Source organism: Saccostrea echinata, unplaced genomic scaffold (assembly GCF_033153115.1).
Source record: "Saccostrea echinata isolate AGI-Se365-2 ecotype Australia unplaced genomic scaffold, CSIRO_AGI_Sech_v1 ptg000030l, whole genome shotgun sequence".
Lineage (NCBI taxonomy): Eukaryota > Metazoa > Mollusca > Bivalvia > Ostreida > Ostreidae > Saccostrea > Saccostrea echinata.
The window spans coordinates 27,120,945-27,138,646 of record NW_026889779.1 but is presented as its reverse complement, the minus strand read 5'-3'; the positions used below and the strand labels follow the sequence as shown (position 1 = coordinate 27,138,646).

The window sequence follows — 17,702 nt, the reverse complement described above, 5'->3', positions numbered from 1 at the left end:
AAGATGACGATTGAAAAGTTAAAAGTCATCACGTTTATTATTAAGCTTTGCTGTTAGGTTACCATTAACATCTTATACTAGTTAAATATCCAAATATGAAACAGATGTGTCAGACTCTGTGGTATCTTTTATTTCAAGCTCACTGGGATATATCGTGTCGACATATGAATGGAAATAACTATTGTTTATTGATAATACCTCGTCGATAAATATAAATGTCGAGTTGAAGGCCACAGCAAGAGATTTCTTTTCTCATGTATAAGATTTTGAATAAACTATGCTTCATATGAATACAAAAATAGGTCTGCTAAAATAAATGAATAAATTGAATAAAGTCATTACATTTATATTGTAATTACCATCAGAAGACATGTACCTTCAAGCAATCTTTCAGGGCGAACTTTATTTTTTTTGTTGGCTTAATGAATTTCACATAAAAGAACAAGGTTCACTTAGGGCCTTTTTTGGCCCTGTGAATTAAACTGCTTAGTTTTAGATGAAAATACATCAAATATCATTTAGCCCCTTGGTGACAGCATATCTATCGAAATTTTTTGGCTAGTCAATGCATTATGACGTCATGTATTGCGTCATTTTCCCCATATCCTGAAAAACTCTACAGAAAACGGCCAATATTTAAGTTATTTTTCAATATTTCGTATAGAGCGCAACCTCTGATCTAAAATATGCAATTATTAAATGATAAAACTGTTTTTGAGGATTACAAAACATGTTTTATTTTTTTGGATCAAGGAGTGCGCTCGTATTATTTTTCTTTGCTGAAAGTACTCAAATTAACCTGTTTTCTTTAAAATTTGAGAACATTGCAATTTCATAAAGCCTGATTTCCAATACCTGGACTTTCAGGGGGGGGGGGGATATAATAGGAAATGAAAGTACAAGTCTGTACTTTATGTTAATGTTTGAAATGGAACATTAAGTGTTAGTTAATAAACTGGTATATCTACAGGGCCATTTTAAGCACATAGTGAACTTATAGGAAATAAGAAAGAATTTGGATTCCTGAGAAAATATAGACTCATTAAAGGTTGATTAGAAAGGTCATTTTACTTTGAGGGAAAACACTTTGTCCACGAGATGGAGACTGTGTCAACACCCAATCACCCATTCATCTCCCCCAACGGAATAATGTATCAGTGTTTGTGAATGATCTCTTTTTTTTATTCTTTGTCAAACACTTTTTGAGATGGGTCGTTTTCAGTGTGTGTGGAATACATGAACCACCAGCACGCCCGGTCATATGGAGAAATGATGTACAGTTTATTCATGAGGTTGCTCCCATGTGATTTACTTCTCATTAATATTCATAAGATCCTGCATAAACTCGAATTATTCAATGTCTTTAAATTTTAATGTTAAATCCTGCAAGCACAGTTTGTTTTGTTTTTTTTAAGCCTCCGTCATAGTTATTTGGGTAGAATTTTGGGTTACTAACAGTTGAAAACTCATGAAACCATCTTTTTTGGTAATAAATAGGTCACACTGATGCAAGAAATTGCCGTTTTCGAATTATAAATGCGGTCGTAACTCTTCATGAAATGATAAATCATTTGTATTTTATAAAAATAGGCATTCGTCTGCACCTATTAATCGGCGGAAGAACTCTGTCAACTTGCAATAAACACTTACATTTAATCACCAAAAATGATAAAGACACCAATTCTGTGTTCTTTCCTTCATAAAAACATTACACTCTCGCTTCGGAATTTCAAATCAAAAAGGCGGTCGCAACTTTCACTTTGTCATCAACAATATTGTCATTTCCGGTAGAAGATAATAAGAAAATCTAAACATCGGCGGAAGAACTTTATCCGAAATAGTTAGTATATAAAATCTGTGGGGTTTTTTTTTCGTTCTCTATATAAACCTTTATGGAATCTGTCGCCATTATAGCTCCAATATGGCCGATATGTAAATGAGAAGAATGAACACCATTTCTCCATATGCGGTAAATTTTCTAGATCCGTCCTAACAAATTTTACATTTCTGAATTTATTTACGTAATACAAGCTCTCATGCATTTATTATAAGAGAGCAGTGGTTCTTTTCTCACCAATTGCTATAAGAGTTAAAACTTTTTTTTTTACAAAATGGACCATTTCGCGGTAGAATATGGCACCTTAGAGAAATAAGTCCATTAAGAAGCTGGTGACGCGTTTATGTGTACGAGTCTATCAGATTCTTGCTTAGACTCTCTACAGTAAGCTACTTATCAACGAAGGTGGTTAAAATGTGTAAGAGTCCCCTAAATGTATATTGGCCACTTTGAAAATACAGTTTTTACTTCGAATCTGGATACAGCAACACTTTTTTATGCAAATTGGACAATAGGGAATAGAAACATTTCTTCATTGTTATCAATACACTAAGTTCTTGTGTTACGTTCATTACCATGTACATTTAATTACGGAGAATCTGTAAAGATACCATTGTGCAAAGAGTACAGAAAAATCAACATCTGAATACCTTTTCATGTAATAAATAAAAGTGTCTCAGCTAGCAGAATTGGCTATCTCCATATTCCCACTGGCCATCGTTACATTATTACGAAATCGGTCATCAACACTAATTGCATCATAATGTATATTCTACAGGTCTTTTGCCTTAACTCAAAAGAAAATAAAGATCAAGATCCAGAACTCAATGAATAAAAGACGTTCAGGACATGGGCAAACTAATCCATTCTTAGGTTTTTAGCTCACCTGAGCTGAAAGCTCAAGTGAGCTTTTCTGATCACCCGTTGTCCGTCGTCCGTCCGTCCGTCCGTCTGTAAACTTTTCACATTTTCAACTTCTTCTCAAGAACCACTGGGCCAATTTTAACCAAACTTGGTACAAAGTATCCTTGGGTGAAGGGAAGTGTAAATTGTTAAAATAAAGGGCCAAGTCCCCTTACAAGGGGAGATAATCAAGAAAAGACAAAAATAGGGTGGGGTCATTAAAAAATCTTCTTCTCGAGAACCACTGGGCCAGAAAAGCTGAAACTTATGTGGAAGCATCCTGGGATAGTGTAGATTCTAAATTGTTAAAATCATGACCCCCGGGAGTAGGGTGGGGCCACAATAGGGAATCCAAGTTTTACATTGAAATACATAAGAAAAATCTTTAAAAATCTTCTTCTCAAGAACCACTGGGCCAGAAAAGCTGAAACTTATATGGAAGCATCCTTGGGTAGTGTAGATTCTAGATTATTCAAATCATGACCCCCGGGGGCAGGGCGGGGCCACAATAGGGAATCCAAGTTTTACATTGAAATATATAGGAAAAATCTTAAAAAATCTTCTTCTCAAGAACCACAGGGCCAGAAAAGCTGAAACTTATATGGAAGCATCCTGGGGTAGTGTAGAATCTAAATTATTCAAATCATGACCCCCGGGGGTAGGGCGGGGCCACAATAGAGAATCCAAGTTTTACATTGAAATATATAGGAAAAATCTTAAAAAATCTTCTTCTCAAGAACCACTGGGCCAGAAAAGCTGAAACTTATATGGAAGCATCCTGGGGTAGTGTAAATTATAAACTGTTCAAATTTTGACCCCCGGGGTAGGGCGGGGCCACAATAGGTATATTAAAATGGGGGAAATCTGGTAAAGAACAGCATGGCCAAAGTTACTCAGGTGAGCGATGTGGCCCATGGGCCTCTTGTTTTTATGTGGAGATCAAGTCAAACAAGTTCTATTAAAATAAATACGTTAAATTAGAAAAAAATATTTATTGTAAACAAATGCTGACATTTATTATATATGTATGATTAAAGACCAAAAGATACTTTTTAAAAAAAAAAATTAGACGGTAAAAAGTTATGTTAAATATCAACAATGGAACATTTTTTTTAAATAAAGAATGAAGCTCATGCAATTAATCGTGTGATATAAAAAATCGCTGCATGAGCTCGAGGGATGGCTGTTTTTCGTTCTTCAAGATCAGGCGTCAACAAACATTCCTTTCAAGAGGAATGATCTGATATTGCACCTCAAATGCTTATGAATAAATAAGTAACGCGTAAAATTACTTGCATAAGGAGTAGAATTGGTCAATGTTACAAGAGGCCCTTGGGAAACAACGCTCAGATGTCAATATGGCCCTGCAGTGCTGTTCCTCATGTAGTTTTTTATTATATATTCCTATGTAAAACCTTGATCCCTATTGTGACTCCACCCTACCCTCAGGTATCACGTTTTTTTTATATAGATTTAGCCACATCCTACCCCTAAGGATCATGATTTGAACAAACTTGAATCTACACTACGGAATGATTCTTAAATGATTCGATAAATTAAAGTCCAGGCTTTTTGATATCATTGACAGCTGCTTTTTCAATAAAAATGGAACTCGTAAATATACTTACCTTGTCATTGGTCATTTGCAAAATTATTTTGTTAAAAAACATTCTGATTGTACACACAAGTACTCTGAAGTTGACATTAAAAAGATGCTTGAGTTTCTGATTGACAATATCTATGTGGTTTTTGGAGACCAGGTCTTCCAACAATCTATTGGAATTGCTATGGGTACCAATTGCGCCCCGTTATTAGCAGACCTTTTTTTGTATTCATATGAAGCAGAATTTGTCCAAAATCTTGTACGTGAAAAGAAGAAAACACTTGCTGTGGCGTTCAACTCGACATTTATATCGACGACGTATTGTCAATTAACAATGGCTATTTTCATTCTTATGTCGATACGATATATCCTTGTGAACTTGAGATAAAAGATACCACAGAGTCTGACACATCTGTTTCATATTTGGATATTTTACTTGAGAAAGACGTTAATGGTAATCTAACAACCAAGCTTTATGATAAACGTGATGACTTTAACTGTTCAATCGTTAACTTCCCTTACTTATGCAGCAATATACCTTCATCACCTGCATACGGGGTATATATCTCTCAGTTGATTCGTTACGCAAGAGCATGCTCTACGTATGTACAATTTCTAAAACGAGGTAAATTATTGACAAATAAGTTGATGAAACAAGAATATCAGCTGTCTCGTTTAAAGTCATCATTTCGTAAGTTCTATGGTCGATACAATGACCTTGTCAGCAAATACAATTTATCATTGAGTCAAATGCTGACTGACGTTTTTCATACTAATTGTTAGGCCATTATTTACACACTGAATTGTCGACGGATTTTTCCGTTATTTCCCGATCATGACAAGGAGCACACGGTGGGTGTGACCGGTCGGCAGGGGATGCTCACTCCTCCATGGCACCTGATCCCACCTCTGATGTTTGGAGGTCCGTGTTTGCTCTGCTCCTATTTTGTATTGTATAATGGACTTTTGAGCTTGAATACTGTTCGTTATCTCCATATATTTCATTTTAACCACCGAACATGTATCTCTGCTGGTGGACAGTCTGTCCCCGAGGATACTTATCGTTCGGTACCTATTCATTCATGAGTACACAGAATAACGAAATGATACTGGCAGACGCGTCGCCCAGTATAAAAAGGCGTCACTCTTTTGAGTCTATAAGGGACACAGACTCAAGGAGTTCATTCGGTGCCCCTCGGATAATCCTCAGGGATATTAAACATATGTCATATGTACAGTCTTCAGATTCCCAGTTTTGGTACAAAACCAATAGTTCATACAAAAAATTGAAAGAATGTAAAGTTTCTATTAGAGATATATTCGAAGACTCCTTTTCCGATACCATGTCTTCTGTTTCAAAATGTTCTGCGAAAAACTGTAAAACCTGTGACATTTTGATAACTAACACTTCTTTCACCAGTAATCTTACTGGACAGAGCTTCTGTACCAAAACTTGGGAAAATCTGAACTACAAATCTTCTAATGTTGTCTACGGAATAGAATGTAATCTTTGTGGACTTGTTTATGTTGGTGAAACCAAGGGATCACTCAATAAAAGAACATCAGGTCATAGATTTCAGATAAATAATGGGGGTCAGCAACTTTTATACAAACATTTTAATTTACCTGATCATTCTATTTTGTCAATGAAAGTTAGAATTCTGGAAAAGATTTACCACCACACAAACAGTCCATCACTGAGTACACCTTTCCGTAGACGAGAAGAACTTTGGATAAGAAAGCTAGGGACAGCCTTTCCCTATGGATGTAATGACAATGTCGATAGTGTTGGAAATCTTTCCAGTCCACAGTGTAACAATGTAAATGTGATGGGACTTTTTAACCATACACAGAGACGTAAGCGTAGTCATGGGCATCGGTCTTACAATTAACCTGTAATACACGATGTCTCTATTGATTCATTACAACCTTACGTAAATCAACAGTTAGGTCTATATCATATTCGCACTAAACTTTACTCTGTCCCTTTGAAACTTTTAAATAGTCTTCTTGAAAAGGTCAAGGAAAGTCCATTTTTTGATTTCTCGACACCAGAATATAGGCTCGGATCTGTAGTTATGGATATTGCCAATCATAGGCTTTTTAAACCCCCGCGTTTTACTGAAGAAAATGCAGCTAAAACAATCCGTTTTTTCCTTAAACTTCAATATGCCAACAAAGGAATTGACGCGGTTAATATAAGTAATATTCTTAATCACAAAAAGGTCCAGTCTTGTATTCCACCATATTTCAAGTTAAAGACTACACCTTGTATTTCCTACAAATATACATCGACTATTGCTTCCAAACTTTTTAATTACAAGAAAACTTTACAGGGCCTGGATATCGAATATCTGAAACATAATCCTCCATCGTGTTCATGTTCTTCTTCGCCCTATAACTATAGTCCTGCTGGACACGTTATTACTGGTCGCCCTATAACTATAGTCCTGCTGGACACGTTATTACTGGTGACGTAAATATAGTTAATAATGAGGACCTTAGATCACTAATTTTAAAAGGTCCTAAATTTAGGGAACCCAGATCCTTCAACTGGCGTAAGAATTTCATAAATATCATGGATTCTGTAGAGGACTACGCCAGGCGATGGGCCAGACATGAAAAAGAAGACCTTGACACTTTGTCAGAATGGATTAAATGTATCAGATGTATGTTAAAATCGCGCATTAAAAAATTGCGAGGCAATATGAAAACCATCTATCCTTCTGTATTCAATAATCCAAAAGTGAAAAAAGAATTAGATAGATTACATGATCAGTACGTACTGGTCCCTGCTGACAAAGCAGGTAACAACATTGTCTTTGTTTGTAAAGCACATTATATTAAATGTATTTTAGAGGAACTTGGATTTAATTCTACAAGTGGTAATCCAACTTATACTCATAGTTCCCTTTCTAAGGAAGAAATTCTTCAAAATCATATGTCAGTTTTGAATATTTTTAATATTCCAAACAACCAAAATGAATTCGAATTACCATATTTATATTGGATTCCGAAACATCAAAAAAATCCTTGCAAACAAAGATACATAGCGGGTTCCAGTAAATGTTCAACCAAGCCTCTATCTTTACTCCTCACTAAGATATTAACAGTGGTGAAGGAGAAACTTCAAGAGTACTATGCAACAATATAGGGGTGAAACGATACACCTCCTTCACGGTTCGATACGTATTGTATAATTTTGTCTCGGTTCGATTATTTTCGATACGATACATTTTGATAGAAGGAAACAAATTCAACGTTGTTTTATGCTTTCTTTTTCTAAATCTAGTCACATATTTTACGAATTTTATTTGCAAATTGACTAGAAGAAATTGATTAAAATTATTTGACTGTCAAAAATTATTTTACAAGCTATCAGTCTTCAAAAATTTACGTTTTCTATACTTATTTATACTGAGTAACGTGTTTTACCTTATACCAAACCCGACTGAATAACGATCCCGACCGAAAAATGAACCGAACCGAAAATTAGAGATTTTGCACCGTGTATCAAACCGAGAAAAAATACCGCGGTGAATCGATACCGCGGTGAACCGTTTCACTCCTACAACAATATATTCGAGAAGTGGTGTAAAGCAGATGTGGATACTTAAAAATTCCAAGGAACTTTTGGAAAATTTGAAATCACAAGATTTTACCAAAATCAACAGCTTATAAACTTACGACTTTTCAACTTTATACACAACCATTCCTCACGACAAATTAAAGTCCAGGCTTTTTGATATCATTGACAGCTGCTTTTTCAATAAAAATGGAACTCGTAAATATACTTACCTTGTCATTGGTCATTTGCAAAATTATTTTGTTAAAAAACATTCTGATTGTATACACAAGTACTCTGAAGTTGACATTAAAAAGATGCTTGAGTTTCTGATTGACAATATCTTCTTGGAAAACCAAGAGTTACTTGAAGATTGTTACTTTGATTTCAGTGTAACAGTAATTTAAAAATTATTCTTTCATAAAATAGTCACTATTTATTTCTCACAAGCAATCAAACTCTAACAGGAAGTTGATGTTTCTTGTGGTGTTGAAATAATCATCGATCATGATAAATGTGTGGTCTAAAACAAATGTGCTCCATCTCCGAAACAATCAACAGAAAACGATGTCTCTCAAAGTGATCTCAAGATGATGTTGGTAAATAATTAAACGAAAAATTTGTTCAATTGGGCTGTGGGGTGGGATCAGGGTCTAAGAATGAGTTATGTACCTAGTGGAAAAAGAAAGGAGGAGGTGACCCATCTATATACAAAATTAAGCTATCTGTGATCCCTTACCTATGATAATTGAGGTTTAAAGAAAGTATTGCGTCATAAGGCATGTTGATATATATATATATATATATATATATATATATATATATATATATATATATATATATATATATCTCAACATTTCAAACCTCGCCGTTTCATTTGATGATCTAAAAATATAAATTTAGATATTCTCGTTGAATTATTCCCTGAATATATAGCATCAGGTGGTTTACGAGTGCTTGACTTATCTCATCTCGTCACATCTTAAAAGTGGTCACATAACTTTGATCTTGAATCGAATGACCGCAAAATCTAGCTACCTCAATGTGTGTGTACTTGTGAATATTGAGGTATTGTATTAAAAATACACCAGATTGACAGAATAACAGATGTGTTAATTATTATACGGTACACGCATCAAAGATGCCAGACCCTGATATCTAATTGTGTGGCTTTAAGATGGATGCACCTTACGGTGATACATATACAAAGAATATTGATATACTCTATATGACATGTATTCAGTCAACTGGGCATGAATTCAGATCAAACATTTCCGTAATCATAAAAAGGATGGAGCAGGACAGTGCAAGAAATAATTTGTCAGGTTCTAAATTTATAGATATAGCAGTGTCCTCAGAATATCTTGTCAACGTTGAAAATATCAATATAAATACAGATATACATCTTACTATTCTGTGCTTACTATTCTTTTAGATTTCTATTCTAAACGTTTTAATACTCTAATTGATTTAATCAGGTTCCCATGTCATATGCAGAATATCGGGAATTAGATTTAAATGAAAAAGGTTAGAACTAATTTTGCTAATTAAATCAAATTACTTAACTCTTTGAAACCGCAGACGGAAACTGATGTTTAGTAGAATTGAAGATTGCTCCAAATTCCTAGCGGAACTGAAGTAGTCAACGGATATTATATTTGATTGAATTTCAAACATCTAGAACGATCTGAACATTTAGTTCTGTTCCAATAAGACTTCTTGTTGAGAAATGGACACATTCTTATTGAATCAAAATCACGTAGTGTCCTTTAACATGTTAACGATACGGGCAAAATAATTCAAATTCGAATGAAAGGGGATTAATAAATCAAAGAAGAATACTTTTCCTGCTATTAACCTACAGTATTTTACTCTGAAGTTATAAACATCGGTTACGTATACATGTATACTTAGGTCTACAATATGTATATGTACTTATAACAACCATAATAATTATTGATAGTATTAACGTTTAAATTATATTTTAAATATAGTGACTGATCATGACGAATTTTTAAAAAAAAAATGTGTTTATCAAATCCACATTACCTCGCTTACTTCAAGTATATCACTGAGGAAATGAGCAAGATTATGGATTCCCTTAATCAAACGCATTTCCCTCAGCAAACCATGAAGTACTACGTTTCTGGCCTCCCAAAAGTTAAAATCTATTTCGGAGGCTTCGCCTCAGGAAGTTGGTTCAATCAAGAAAAATCAAATTTCTGCTTATTCACACAATGATTATATACTGTCATTGTTTTATTTATTCAAATTCGAAAGTTCACTTTGGCTCATGTTTACAGTCGATGTTTACAATTGTTGACTCACTCGGACTTAAATGAAGGCCGAGTTCTATCTATCTTCATTTATCTTTAGATTAGTAGTTTGCAAGTCTGAAAAAAAAATTAGGATGGACGACCAGAAAGAGTGTATATTATATTGCGCACCCCCCCCCCCCCCCAAAAAAAGAAAAGAAACCAAAACAAACAAACAAAAAACTATACAAAAAAACGCATGCGTTTCTCGATTTATTTCTCAGTATATTTAAGCTGCCATCTCAAAATATCACTATACCGTGTCTTCTTTAACAACTTCCATTAACAAAACATTCCAAAAAATCTACTGTAAATAGCCCTCGAAGGCCTGAAATCGAGACCATCAAAAATTACGCTTATTTATACTGCTATTCGGCAAAATAATTCAACCTACTATCGTTTCGTTGATTGATATTGAATAAGACTTGAATTATTAGGATACTTTTTTTTATATAAAACATTTCATATTTATTAGCTAAATCTAATTTTATTTCAATTAATCAATCGGAAATATATTTTTTTCTGCTTCTGTGGAAAACTAATCTGAACTAATAAAGTGATTGGAGCAAACGTTCCGTCTCAACGTTAACGATCTAAAACTTTAAAATATATAATTTTTAAATCAGATATGGTACAAAAATATTTACTAGTCTGACAACTTCAGAGAGGAAAAAAAATATTCGGTCTAAAGACTTGAAGAACTTTTGGTGAAGTTAAGAATGTTTGTTGAAGTCATACATGTTGGACCAAATTGTCATGCCACCCAAAGTGGCAGTGTAAATAGGCAAAATTTTTAACTGGTCTCAATTTCAGGCCCATAAGGGCCATCGAATTTGAGAAATGTTTTTGTTATAGAAGTAGTAAGGAATATGTAAGGAATACACGGTTAGTAAAATTTTGAGATGACAGCTTAAAAATCGAGAAACATGCAAACTTTAATATAGATTTTTTTCTCTCCAATAGATAGCTATGTAGCTCTCTGGTCGTCTATCCAATTTTTGTCATATCTACAGCTATCTTGTACCTGGGTTCCTCTTAGAATGTCACTGATTGGCCAATCTCAAGAGAGATCTAACATCAGTAGTTAATTCAAATGAATTTTAAGGCAAAACCAATGCAAATCATATACAATACCAACTATTTAATAAATGAGTTTTCAAAAGTGGAAAATATGAAGAGGTACAATAAACTCCATATCCACAAATGGATGAATGGAAAGGGCATTAAAATTCCGTGAAGCATATATTATCACTTTGATAAGACAGATTGAGATAAGATGTTTGTATTTTGAACTTTAATAATTCAACTTATTATATAGTGTAATCACTTAAAGTGGGAAATCCCTTGGATACATTCGAAGGGAAGGTGCATTGTCTGTTCACGGTCTTAATGAGGGACAAAAGACACGAATATATGAATGTCTATACGTGTCGAACGTCAGATTTCTCGTCATGAGTTGGCTCAAAACATACCTGAACTTAAGGCTTTTTCCATTCTTGAAATCTTTGGACTTGAGAGCATTTTCAAAAATTAAAAAAAATCTTAATTTAGCAAAATAAATTAAAAAAAAAATATACAGCCAAACTTCTTATGTTGACCACTTTAGGATCACTTTGAATTTGGTAAACCTAACTTTAAGTAATTTTAGCATGAAAACTAGAGAATTCGTCGCGCTTGCTTTTATGCAAGATAAAAACATTCAGGTAATAATATGGTAAACTAAGATGAGCTTAGACGGGAAAGAATTCAGGATCTTCTATAGTTTATATGAGACTCACATCAGTGATTTATACACAACATAGACTTCAGATTCAGGAAGGTTTTGGAAGGAAACCACACTTCTTGGGTATAGCCCTACCTCAATACTTCCCACTTCTGACATAAATAAGCGGTAATGCTCTTGTTCATCATCCAACTGGAAAGTAGTTTACAGATCATAAAGTCTGAAAATCGATATTTATAATACTGGAAAGCGCGAGGATTTATTTGAACTTATATCGATGTCTCCTATCTGATTTTAAGTATATGTTTAGTTCTTGCTAAATATTGTTATGTTTAGTCTTTGTTTGATATTGTAATATGATCAATACATTTTTCAGTGGCGGATTCATAATTTCTTTAAAGGGGGGAGCGGCAGTCCAGGGGCTGCCTTCAGGTCCGTGTGAGTGCCTAGTTTTAAGAGTTTTTGACCAATTTAATGAGTTACTTTAGTTCTAAATTTTTGTTTAATAAAAGCAATATCTTAGAACAAAATGATCTTATTTGCCTCTTGTTCTGCTACTTTTCTAGCCATAGTCACGAATATCCGCAACTTGTTTTCCGACATCAAAATATAATTTTCATTTTGAGGTGATATTTCATATGCAACAAAGACAAATTTTATTTTTTAAAGCAAAATAACTCTTAAGAACCAACACGAAAAAGAGAAGATTGCACATCAAGGACATGTTACGCCGAAATGACTCCAGTTATATGCCCGAACGCGTTTTCTCCTATACTAACTGAGAGAAAGTCAATACTGGTTTTCACTTTATTAATTTTCATGATGCCATAGAGTTATGTGTTGTTCGTTTTCCTCTGGAAAAGCCAACATTTGCTATTCTGGAATTGCATATCAATATAACTTCTGAACTATTGACTGTCAATGCCAGACGAGGCAAATTTACTTATTTTAGGAGAAACTTGCAAGCAAAATGCGGAAGAAAAGTATGGTTTTGATAACTGTCATTCTAAAAAAAGTTTGAAGACTGTTGTTCATATAAAGGACAGCGTATGTTCTTGGCGCCATCTGCTAATTATTGTCGGTATATGAGTACATATATGACTTGTTTGTAACCGTCACAACCCAAGATATAAAATTTCGGTGTGCAGGAGTCTGATCTACTAAAAGTCTCTCTGAATCCGATGATCAAATCTAAAATGTACGGATTAGAACGATTTGTCCCTTTTTTTTTATTTTTTCACTCAATATCCCAATGAAGAAACCGCGGTTTTTTTTTTAATATGAACATATTGCAATTAGCGATCTTCATCTTTTTCCGTGACCTCAGAAAATTATCATTTCACTCGCCTCACAGGCAGCAGTGAAAATTGCATTCTAATCTGAATCTAAATTACCGTTCGTTTTGCGATATCGTCTCTTCTGTCGATACCAAATCAATTTGTACTTATTCCGGCGAGGCATGTGGGGGACTCTTAAATACAAACGCAGTCCATGATAACTAAAATTCAATAACCATTCCAAACCAATACCGAGATACGGTATTGATAAGGCGGGAAAAGTGAAATCTTTGCTGAAACACGTGATAGATGAAACCCCAAAAATTTAATAAAGATGGCCACGTTCATTTTCTTGTCAAAGGTATACATAAGGGTTCAAAATATTAAACTCAAATCACTTGCCAATAAAAAAAATACTCTCATTCTTTCAAAAGTGATTTACGATAAATTCAGACAACTTTCATGTGGTAGTGCTTATTAAATTTGCATTTGATACACTGCAAAAATTATTTTCATATAAAAATGATACAAATTTTCGAAATATGTTTCTCTATACCTCCATGTATTGCCACAGTAAAACTTTTCTCAAAGTACTAGTTTGATATAATTTATATCAATGCTTGTATGTACGAACCAGGCTTGCAAAAATAGAATCTAATATCTACTGCCCTGTAGCAAAGTACTTCAGTACTAGCTTGAAAATACTGAATCAGATATATATTTGATTGCTGCGGTTTAATTTAGAAATTTATTTCAAAATGAAGGATTACCTCCCTCATGCATAGGTCTAATCCTTCGACATATTTGGCTTTAGTCTTTGGCACCCCTTTTTCCAGCTCTTCATTTTTTTGAAATTAAATATTTCGGATTTCCATCCTTTCGGCATGAGCATCACTGAAGAGACATAATTTGTCGAAATGCGCATCTGGTGCATCAAAATTGGTACCGTATATGATTTACATTTAAAAAAGCATTGATAATGTTAAATAATCGGGTGTCTGTATTTTCATCTTCATTACAAGAACAGTTCGCTATATATTTAGGCTGTAGCCAGAAAAGGGGACAGGGGAATGAGCTGCTTTTATAGTTTAGCATCATCCTAGGCAATAGACTACCAGCTATTCACTTTAACTTCAAGCAAAGCATTATATAAATCTTTCATCGCGGACTTCTTTAAATTCCTAACATGTCGTTCATACTTACCTTTCTTAGATGTGAATGATTTCTTTTACATTCTAACATCGCCTTCCCGCTTACATGTTCTTACATTGTTTTCTTTGAAGTTTCTAACACATCAAGTCAAACTTCAGAAAATCAATCTTAATTAACAACTTCAGAAATCTATATATTAATATGCTTATTTCATTCCCTTCAGCAATCACTTTGAATTCTATTTAATATGTGTAATAAGCTAATTCATTAAATCTTCATTCGTTTGTGAATTATACCCTTGATGCACGACGTAATTGAGTGATAACAATTCTATCCCTTCTATGGACTGGCCTGCAGTACCACTTTATAAGATGGAAGTAGGAACATAGCGAAGTAGACACAGCCTCTTATCAAGTGGCTTAATGTACAAGTGGGACGAAAAAAAGCAGCATGTGTCAGGCCTTATGGACATTTCTGTATTGTTACTGGAAATCTAAATGTTCAAAGCACAGAAACTAATTCCTCTAGGACTCGGTCCATACAAATCGCAATAAACAGTCGGAACAAACCCCCGAGATTATTTAAGAAACGATATTTTGGTGTATTTTAAGTACATTTTAACAATACCAAACCATTGCAGAAATGTGTCAGATTTTGTTCAGCACTAGATGATTTGAAACCAGCTTATTGATATGACAAACATATGACAGTGAAGTATAGCTAGCAGGTATTTATTGGATAAATATACTCCATGCAGAAGCTTTATATCCCCCTATTGTTAATGTAATGTTCATTAATCAATGCAGTCATAATTAAGGTTATATTTGTGTGTGATGTGTAAAATATTTCATACCTCATCGATTTCTAGTCACCTATCTTAACAATATTACTCGTGCTCTATTGTAATAAGAGCCAGGCGCTTATAGAAGAAAGAAAACCTTTTTAGTTTGTATGTTTTATGTATTTTGGTATATTCATTTTCATATTATTATTTTGATGTGATTTTTTAGAATTTCTTGGGTTAACTTTCTAGCAAACATGATAAACGTGAAAAGGGGTCTGGGTCCAGGTTGTAAAATTTTGGATACTATGCATAGTCCTTAATAGTCAGGTATTAAGCATTCTACATACCTTTCTTGGATGAGGTAGAGAAAAAATAATTAACTAAGATGAATACATTTATAAGATCCGATTTATCACCATATACAAGTCGGTATGTACGGAGCAATCGGTGAACATTTTATATCCATGTACAAGGAGCATATCACTTTCCTGTTAAAATTACAATTCCAAACACAACGAGGAAACAAGGAAAGCCATATTTTGAATATCATTCCTTTTAACAGTCTGTGCGTGAAATTAAAAAAAAAAGATGGCCTTTTTAAAGCTTGAAGGCAAAATAATCTGCATCAAAGTAGAAGGAACCTGTGCCAGTTACATGTACATTGTAGTGTCAATAGTTACCCCAAAGCTATTCTAATCAAAGGTTTATAATCAAGCTGAGCCTGTGAGTGATTTGTACATTGTAAGTTTGTTTTTCAACAAAAAGGTTTATTTTAATACAATGTAAAGTCATAAATGACCAAAATACAAGGAACAAAAATCAAATCTGCACCGGGAACATTCCGAAATAATTTTAACAATGCCAGCAAATGTCGGCTGTTTTGTTTGAAATGGGAAGCAATAATCGACCAAATAGAACGGTATTGTTTGAAATAAAAACCCTTTCCTGGTAAATATGTTTTTCTAAGGATATGTTATTTCACGAAAGCACCCTTTTTAATTCTACTATTTTCCATTTCCGGAATGGCGATGGCATTGGAATGCCATATTGTAAATCAGTACTAAGCATTTAGAAATGGGCAGCATTCACATGCTACCTTAGACATGAAAATTATATCTCTGTACTCAACAAATACTGGTAAATTTTTCACTAAACTGTAAAAATAAAGAGACGCTATCTTTGTATTAGAACACAAAACTGAACTTACCTTAGCCGTTAAGATGAAATCAAAGCCTGTTCTGCACATCAACTCCCTTTCGCTGTAATATAACGAGATAGCATCTTAATAGAGGCTTCTAAGTTTGTGTACATATAATAAATAAGACCTGGGCATCCACTGGGTGGTAGTTCATAATTAGCACAGAGAAAGACTGAAACATTCATATATATCTAGTTAGTTAAGAAGAAAGCAAATACATGCGTATCTTGATTTTTAAAATTTAGTACAAGTATCTAAATATTCTAAATATGACACAGTGCATCATTAATGAAATATTGGTAATAGCCTAAATCTTTTTAGAAAAGGTATGGAAATCCTTGCATTTCAAGTGATGCATGATAGCAGTTAAAATCTTTTCAGAAGAGTGATGTACATGTATGATGAGACAGGATGTGGTAAATAAAGCATTATTATACCATATATTCCTTGTAATGTTTACAATTAAAAATATAAAAACACGATAATTTGCCGTTATGATTAATTAAAATTGCGACTGAAAGACACACATGGATATTTTCTATTGATTCTCAGGGTTAATTATAAGTCGCCCGCGTGGCGCAGTGATTAGAGCGTCTGCTCTAGAGTCGCGGAATAAGGAGTTGATCCTTACGTCGCGGGTTCGAATCCCACTGCGGGACGTGGAGACCGGTCCTTCGGATGAGACCGTATAAACCGAGGTCCCATGTCGCAGTAGGTGCTGGCACGTAAAAGAACCCTCACTGCTCAATGGCCCTGAGTGCCGAGTACAGGTCAAAATTTGTAGCCCTCCACCGGCAAGTGGTGGCGTCTCCATATGAGTGAAAAATTCTCGAGAGGGACGTTAAACAACAAACAAAAACACAGTACATGCATTGACAAGCAAAGGTTAAAACATAGATCTCAAATTGTAAAACCAATTTTTTCTCTATTTCATAGGGTCTCTTCTGGTTTGAACCACAAAACTAATGAGTGAAAACAAGACATTAGATTAATTTTGATATTTCTTCATTTTACAGATCAGATTAGATAAAAATGAAGTAGAAACATAGATGACCTTGTCAGCAAATACAATTTATCATTGAGTCAAACGCTGACTGACGTTTTTCACACTAATTGTTAGGCCATTATTTACACACTGAATTGTCGACGGATTTTTCCGTTATTTCCCGATCATGACAAGGAGCACACGGCGGGTGTGACCGGTCGGCAGGGGATGCTCACTCCTCCATGGCACCTGATCCCACCTCTGATGTTTGGAGGTCCGTGTTTGCTCTGCTCCTATTTTGTATTGATTATGGACTTTTGAGCTTGAGTACTGTTCGTTAACTCCATATATTTCATGGAC

At 34.3% G+C, this 17,702-nt stretch overlaps 1 protein-coding gene across 2 annotated transcripts in view; it reads right to left on the bottom strand.

Moving 5' to 3' along the window:
* Nucleotides 1–17,702, bottom strand: part of LOC133197613 (G-protein coupled receptor dmsr-1-like) — a 51,292-nt gene that overhangs the window by 8,710 nt on the left and 24,880 nt on the right. For both annotated transcript variants that reach the window (XM_061333721.1, XM_061333722.1), the window contains one exon: nt 16,367–16,418. The gene's annotated coding sequence lies outside the window, so the exon portion shown is untranslated. The remainder of the gene's footprint in view (nt 1–16,366; nt 16,419–17,702) is intronic.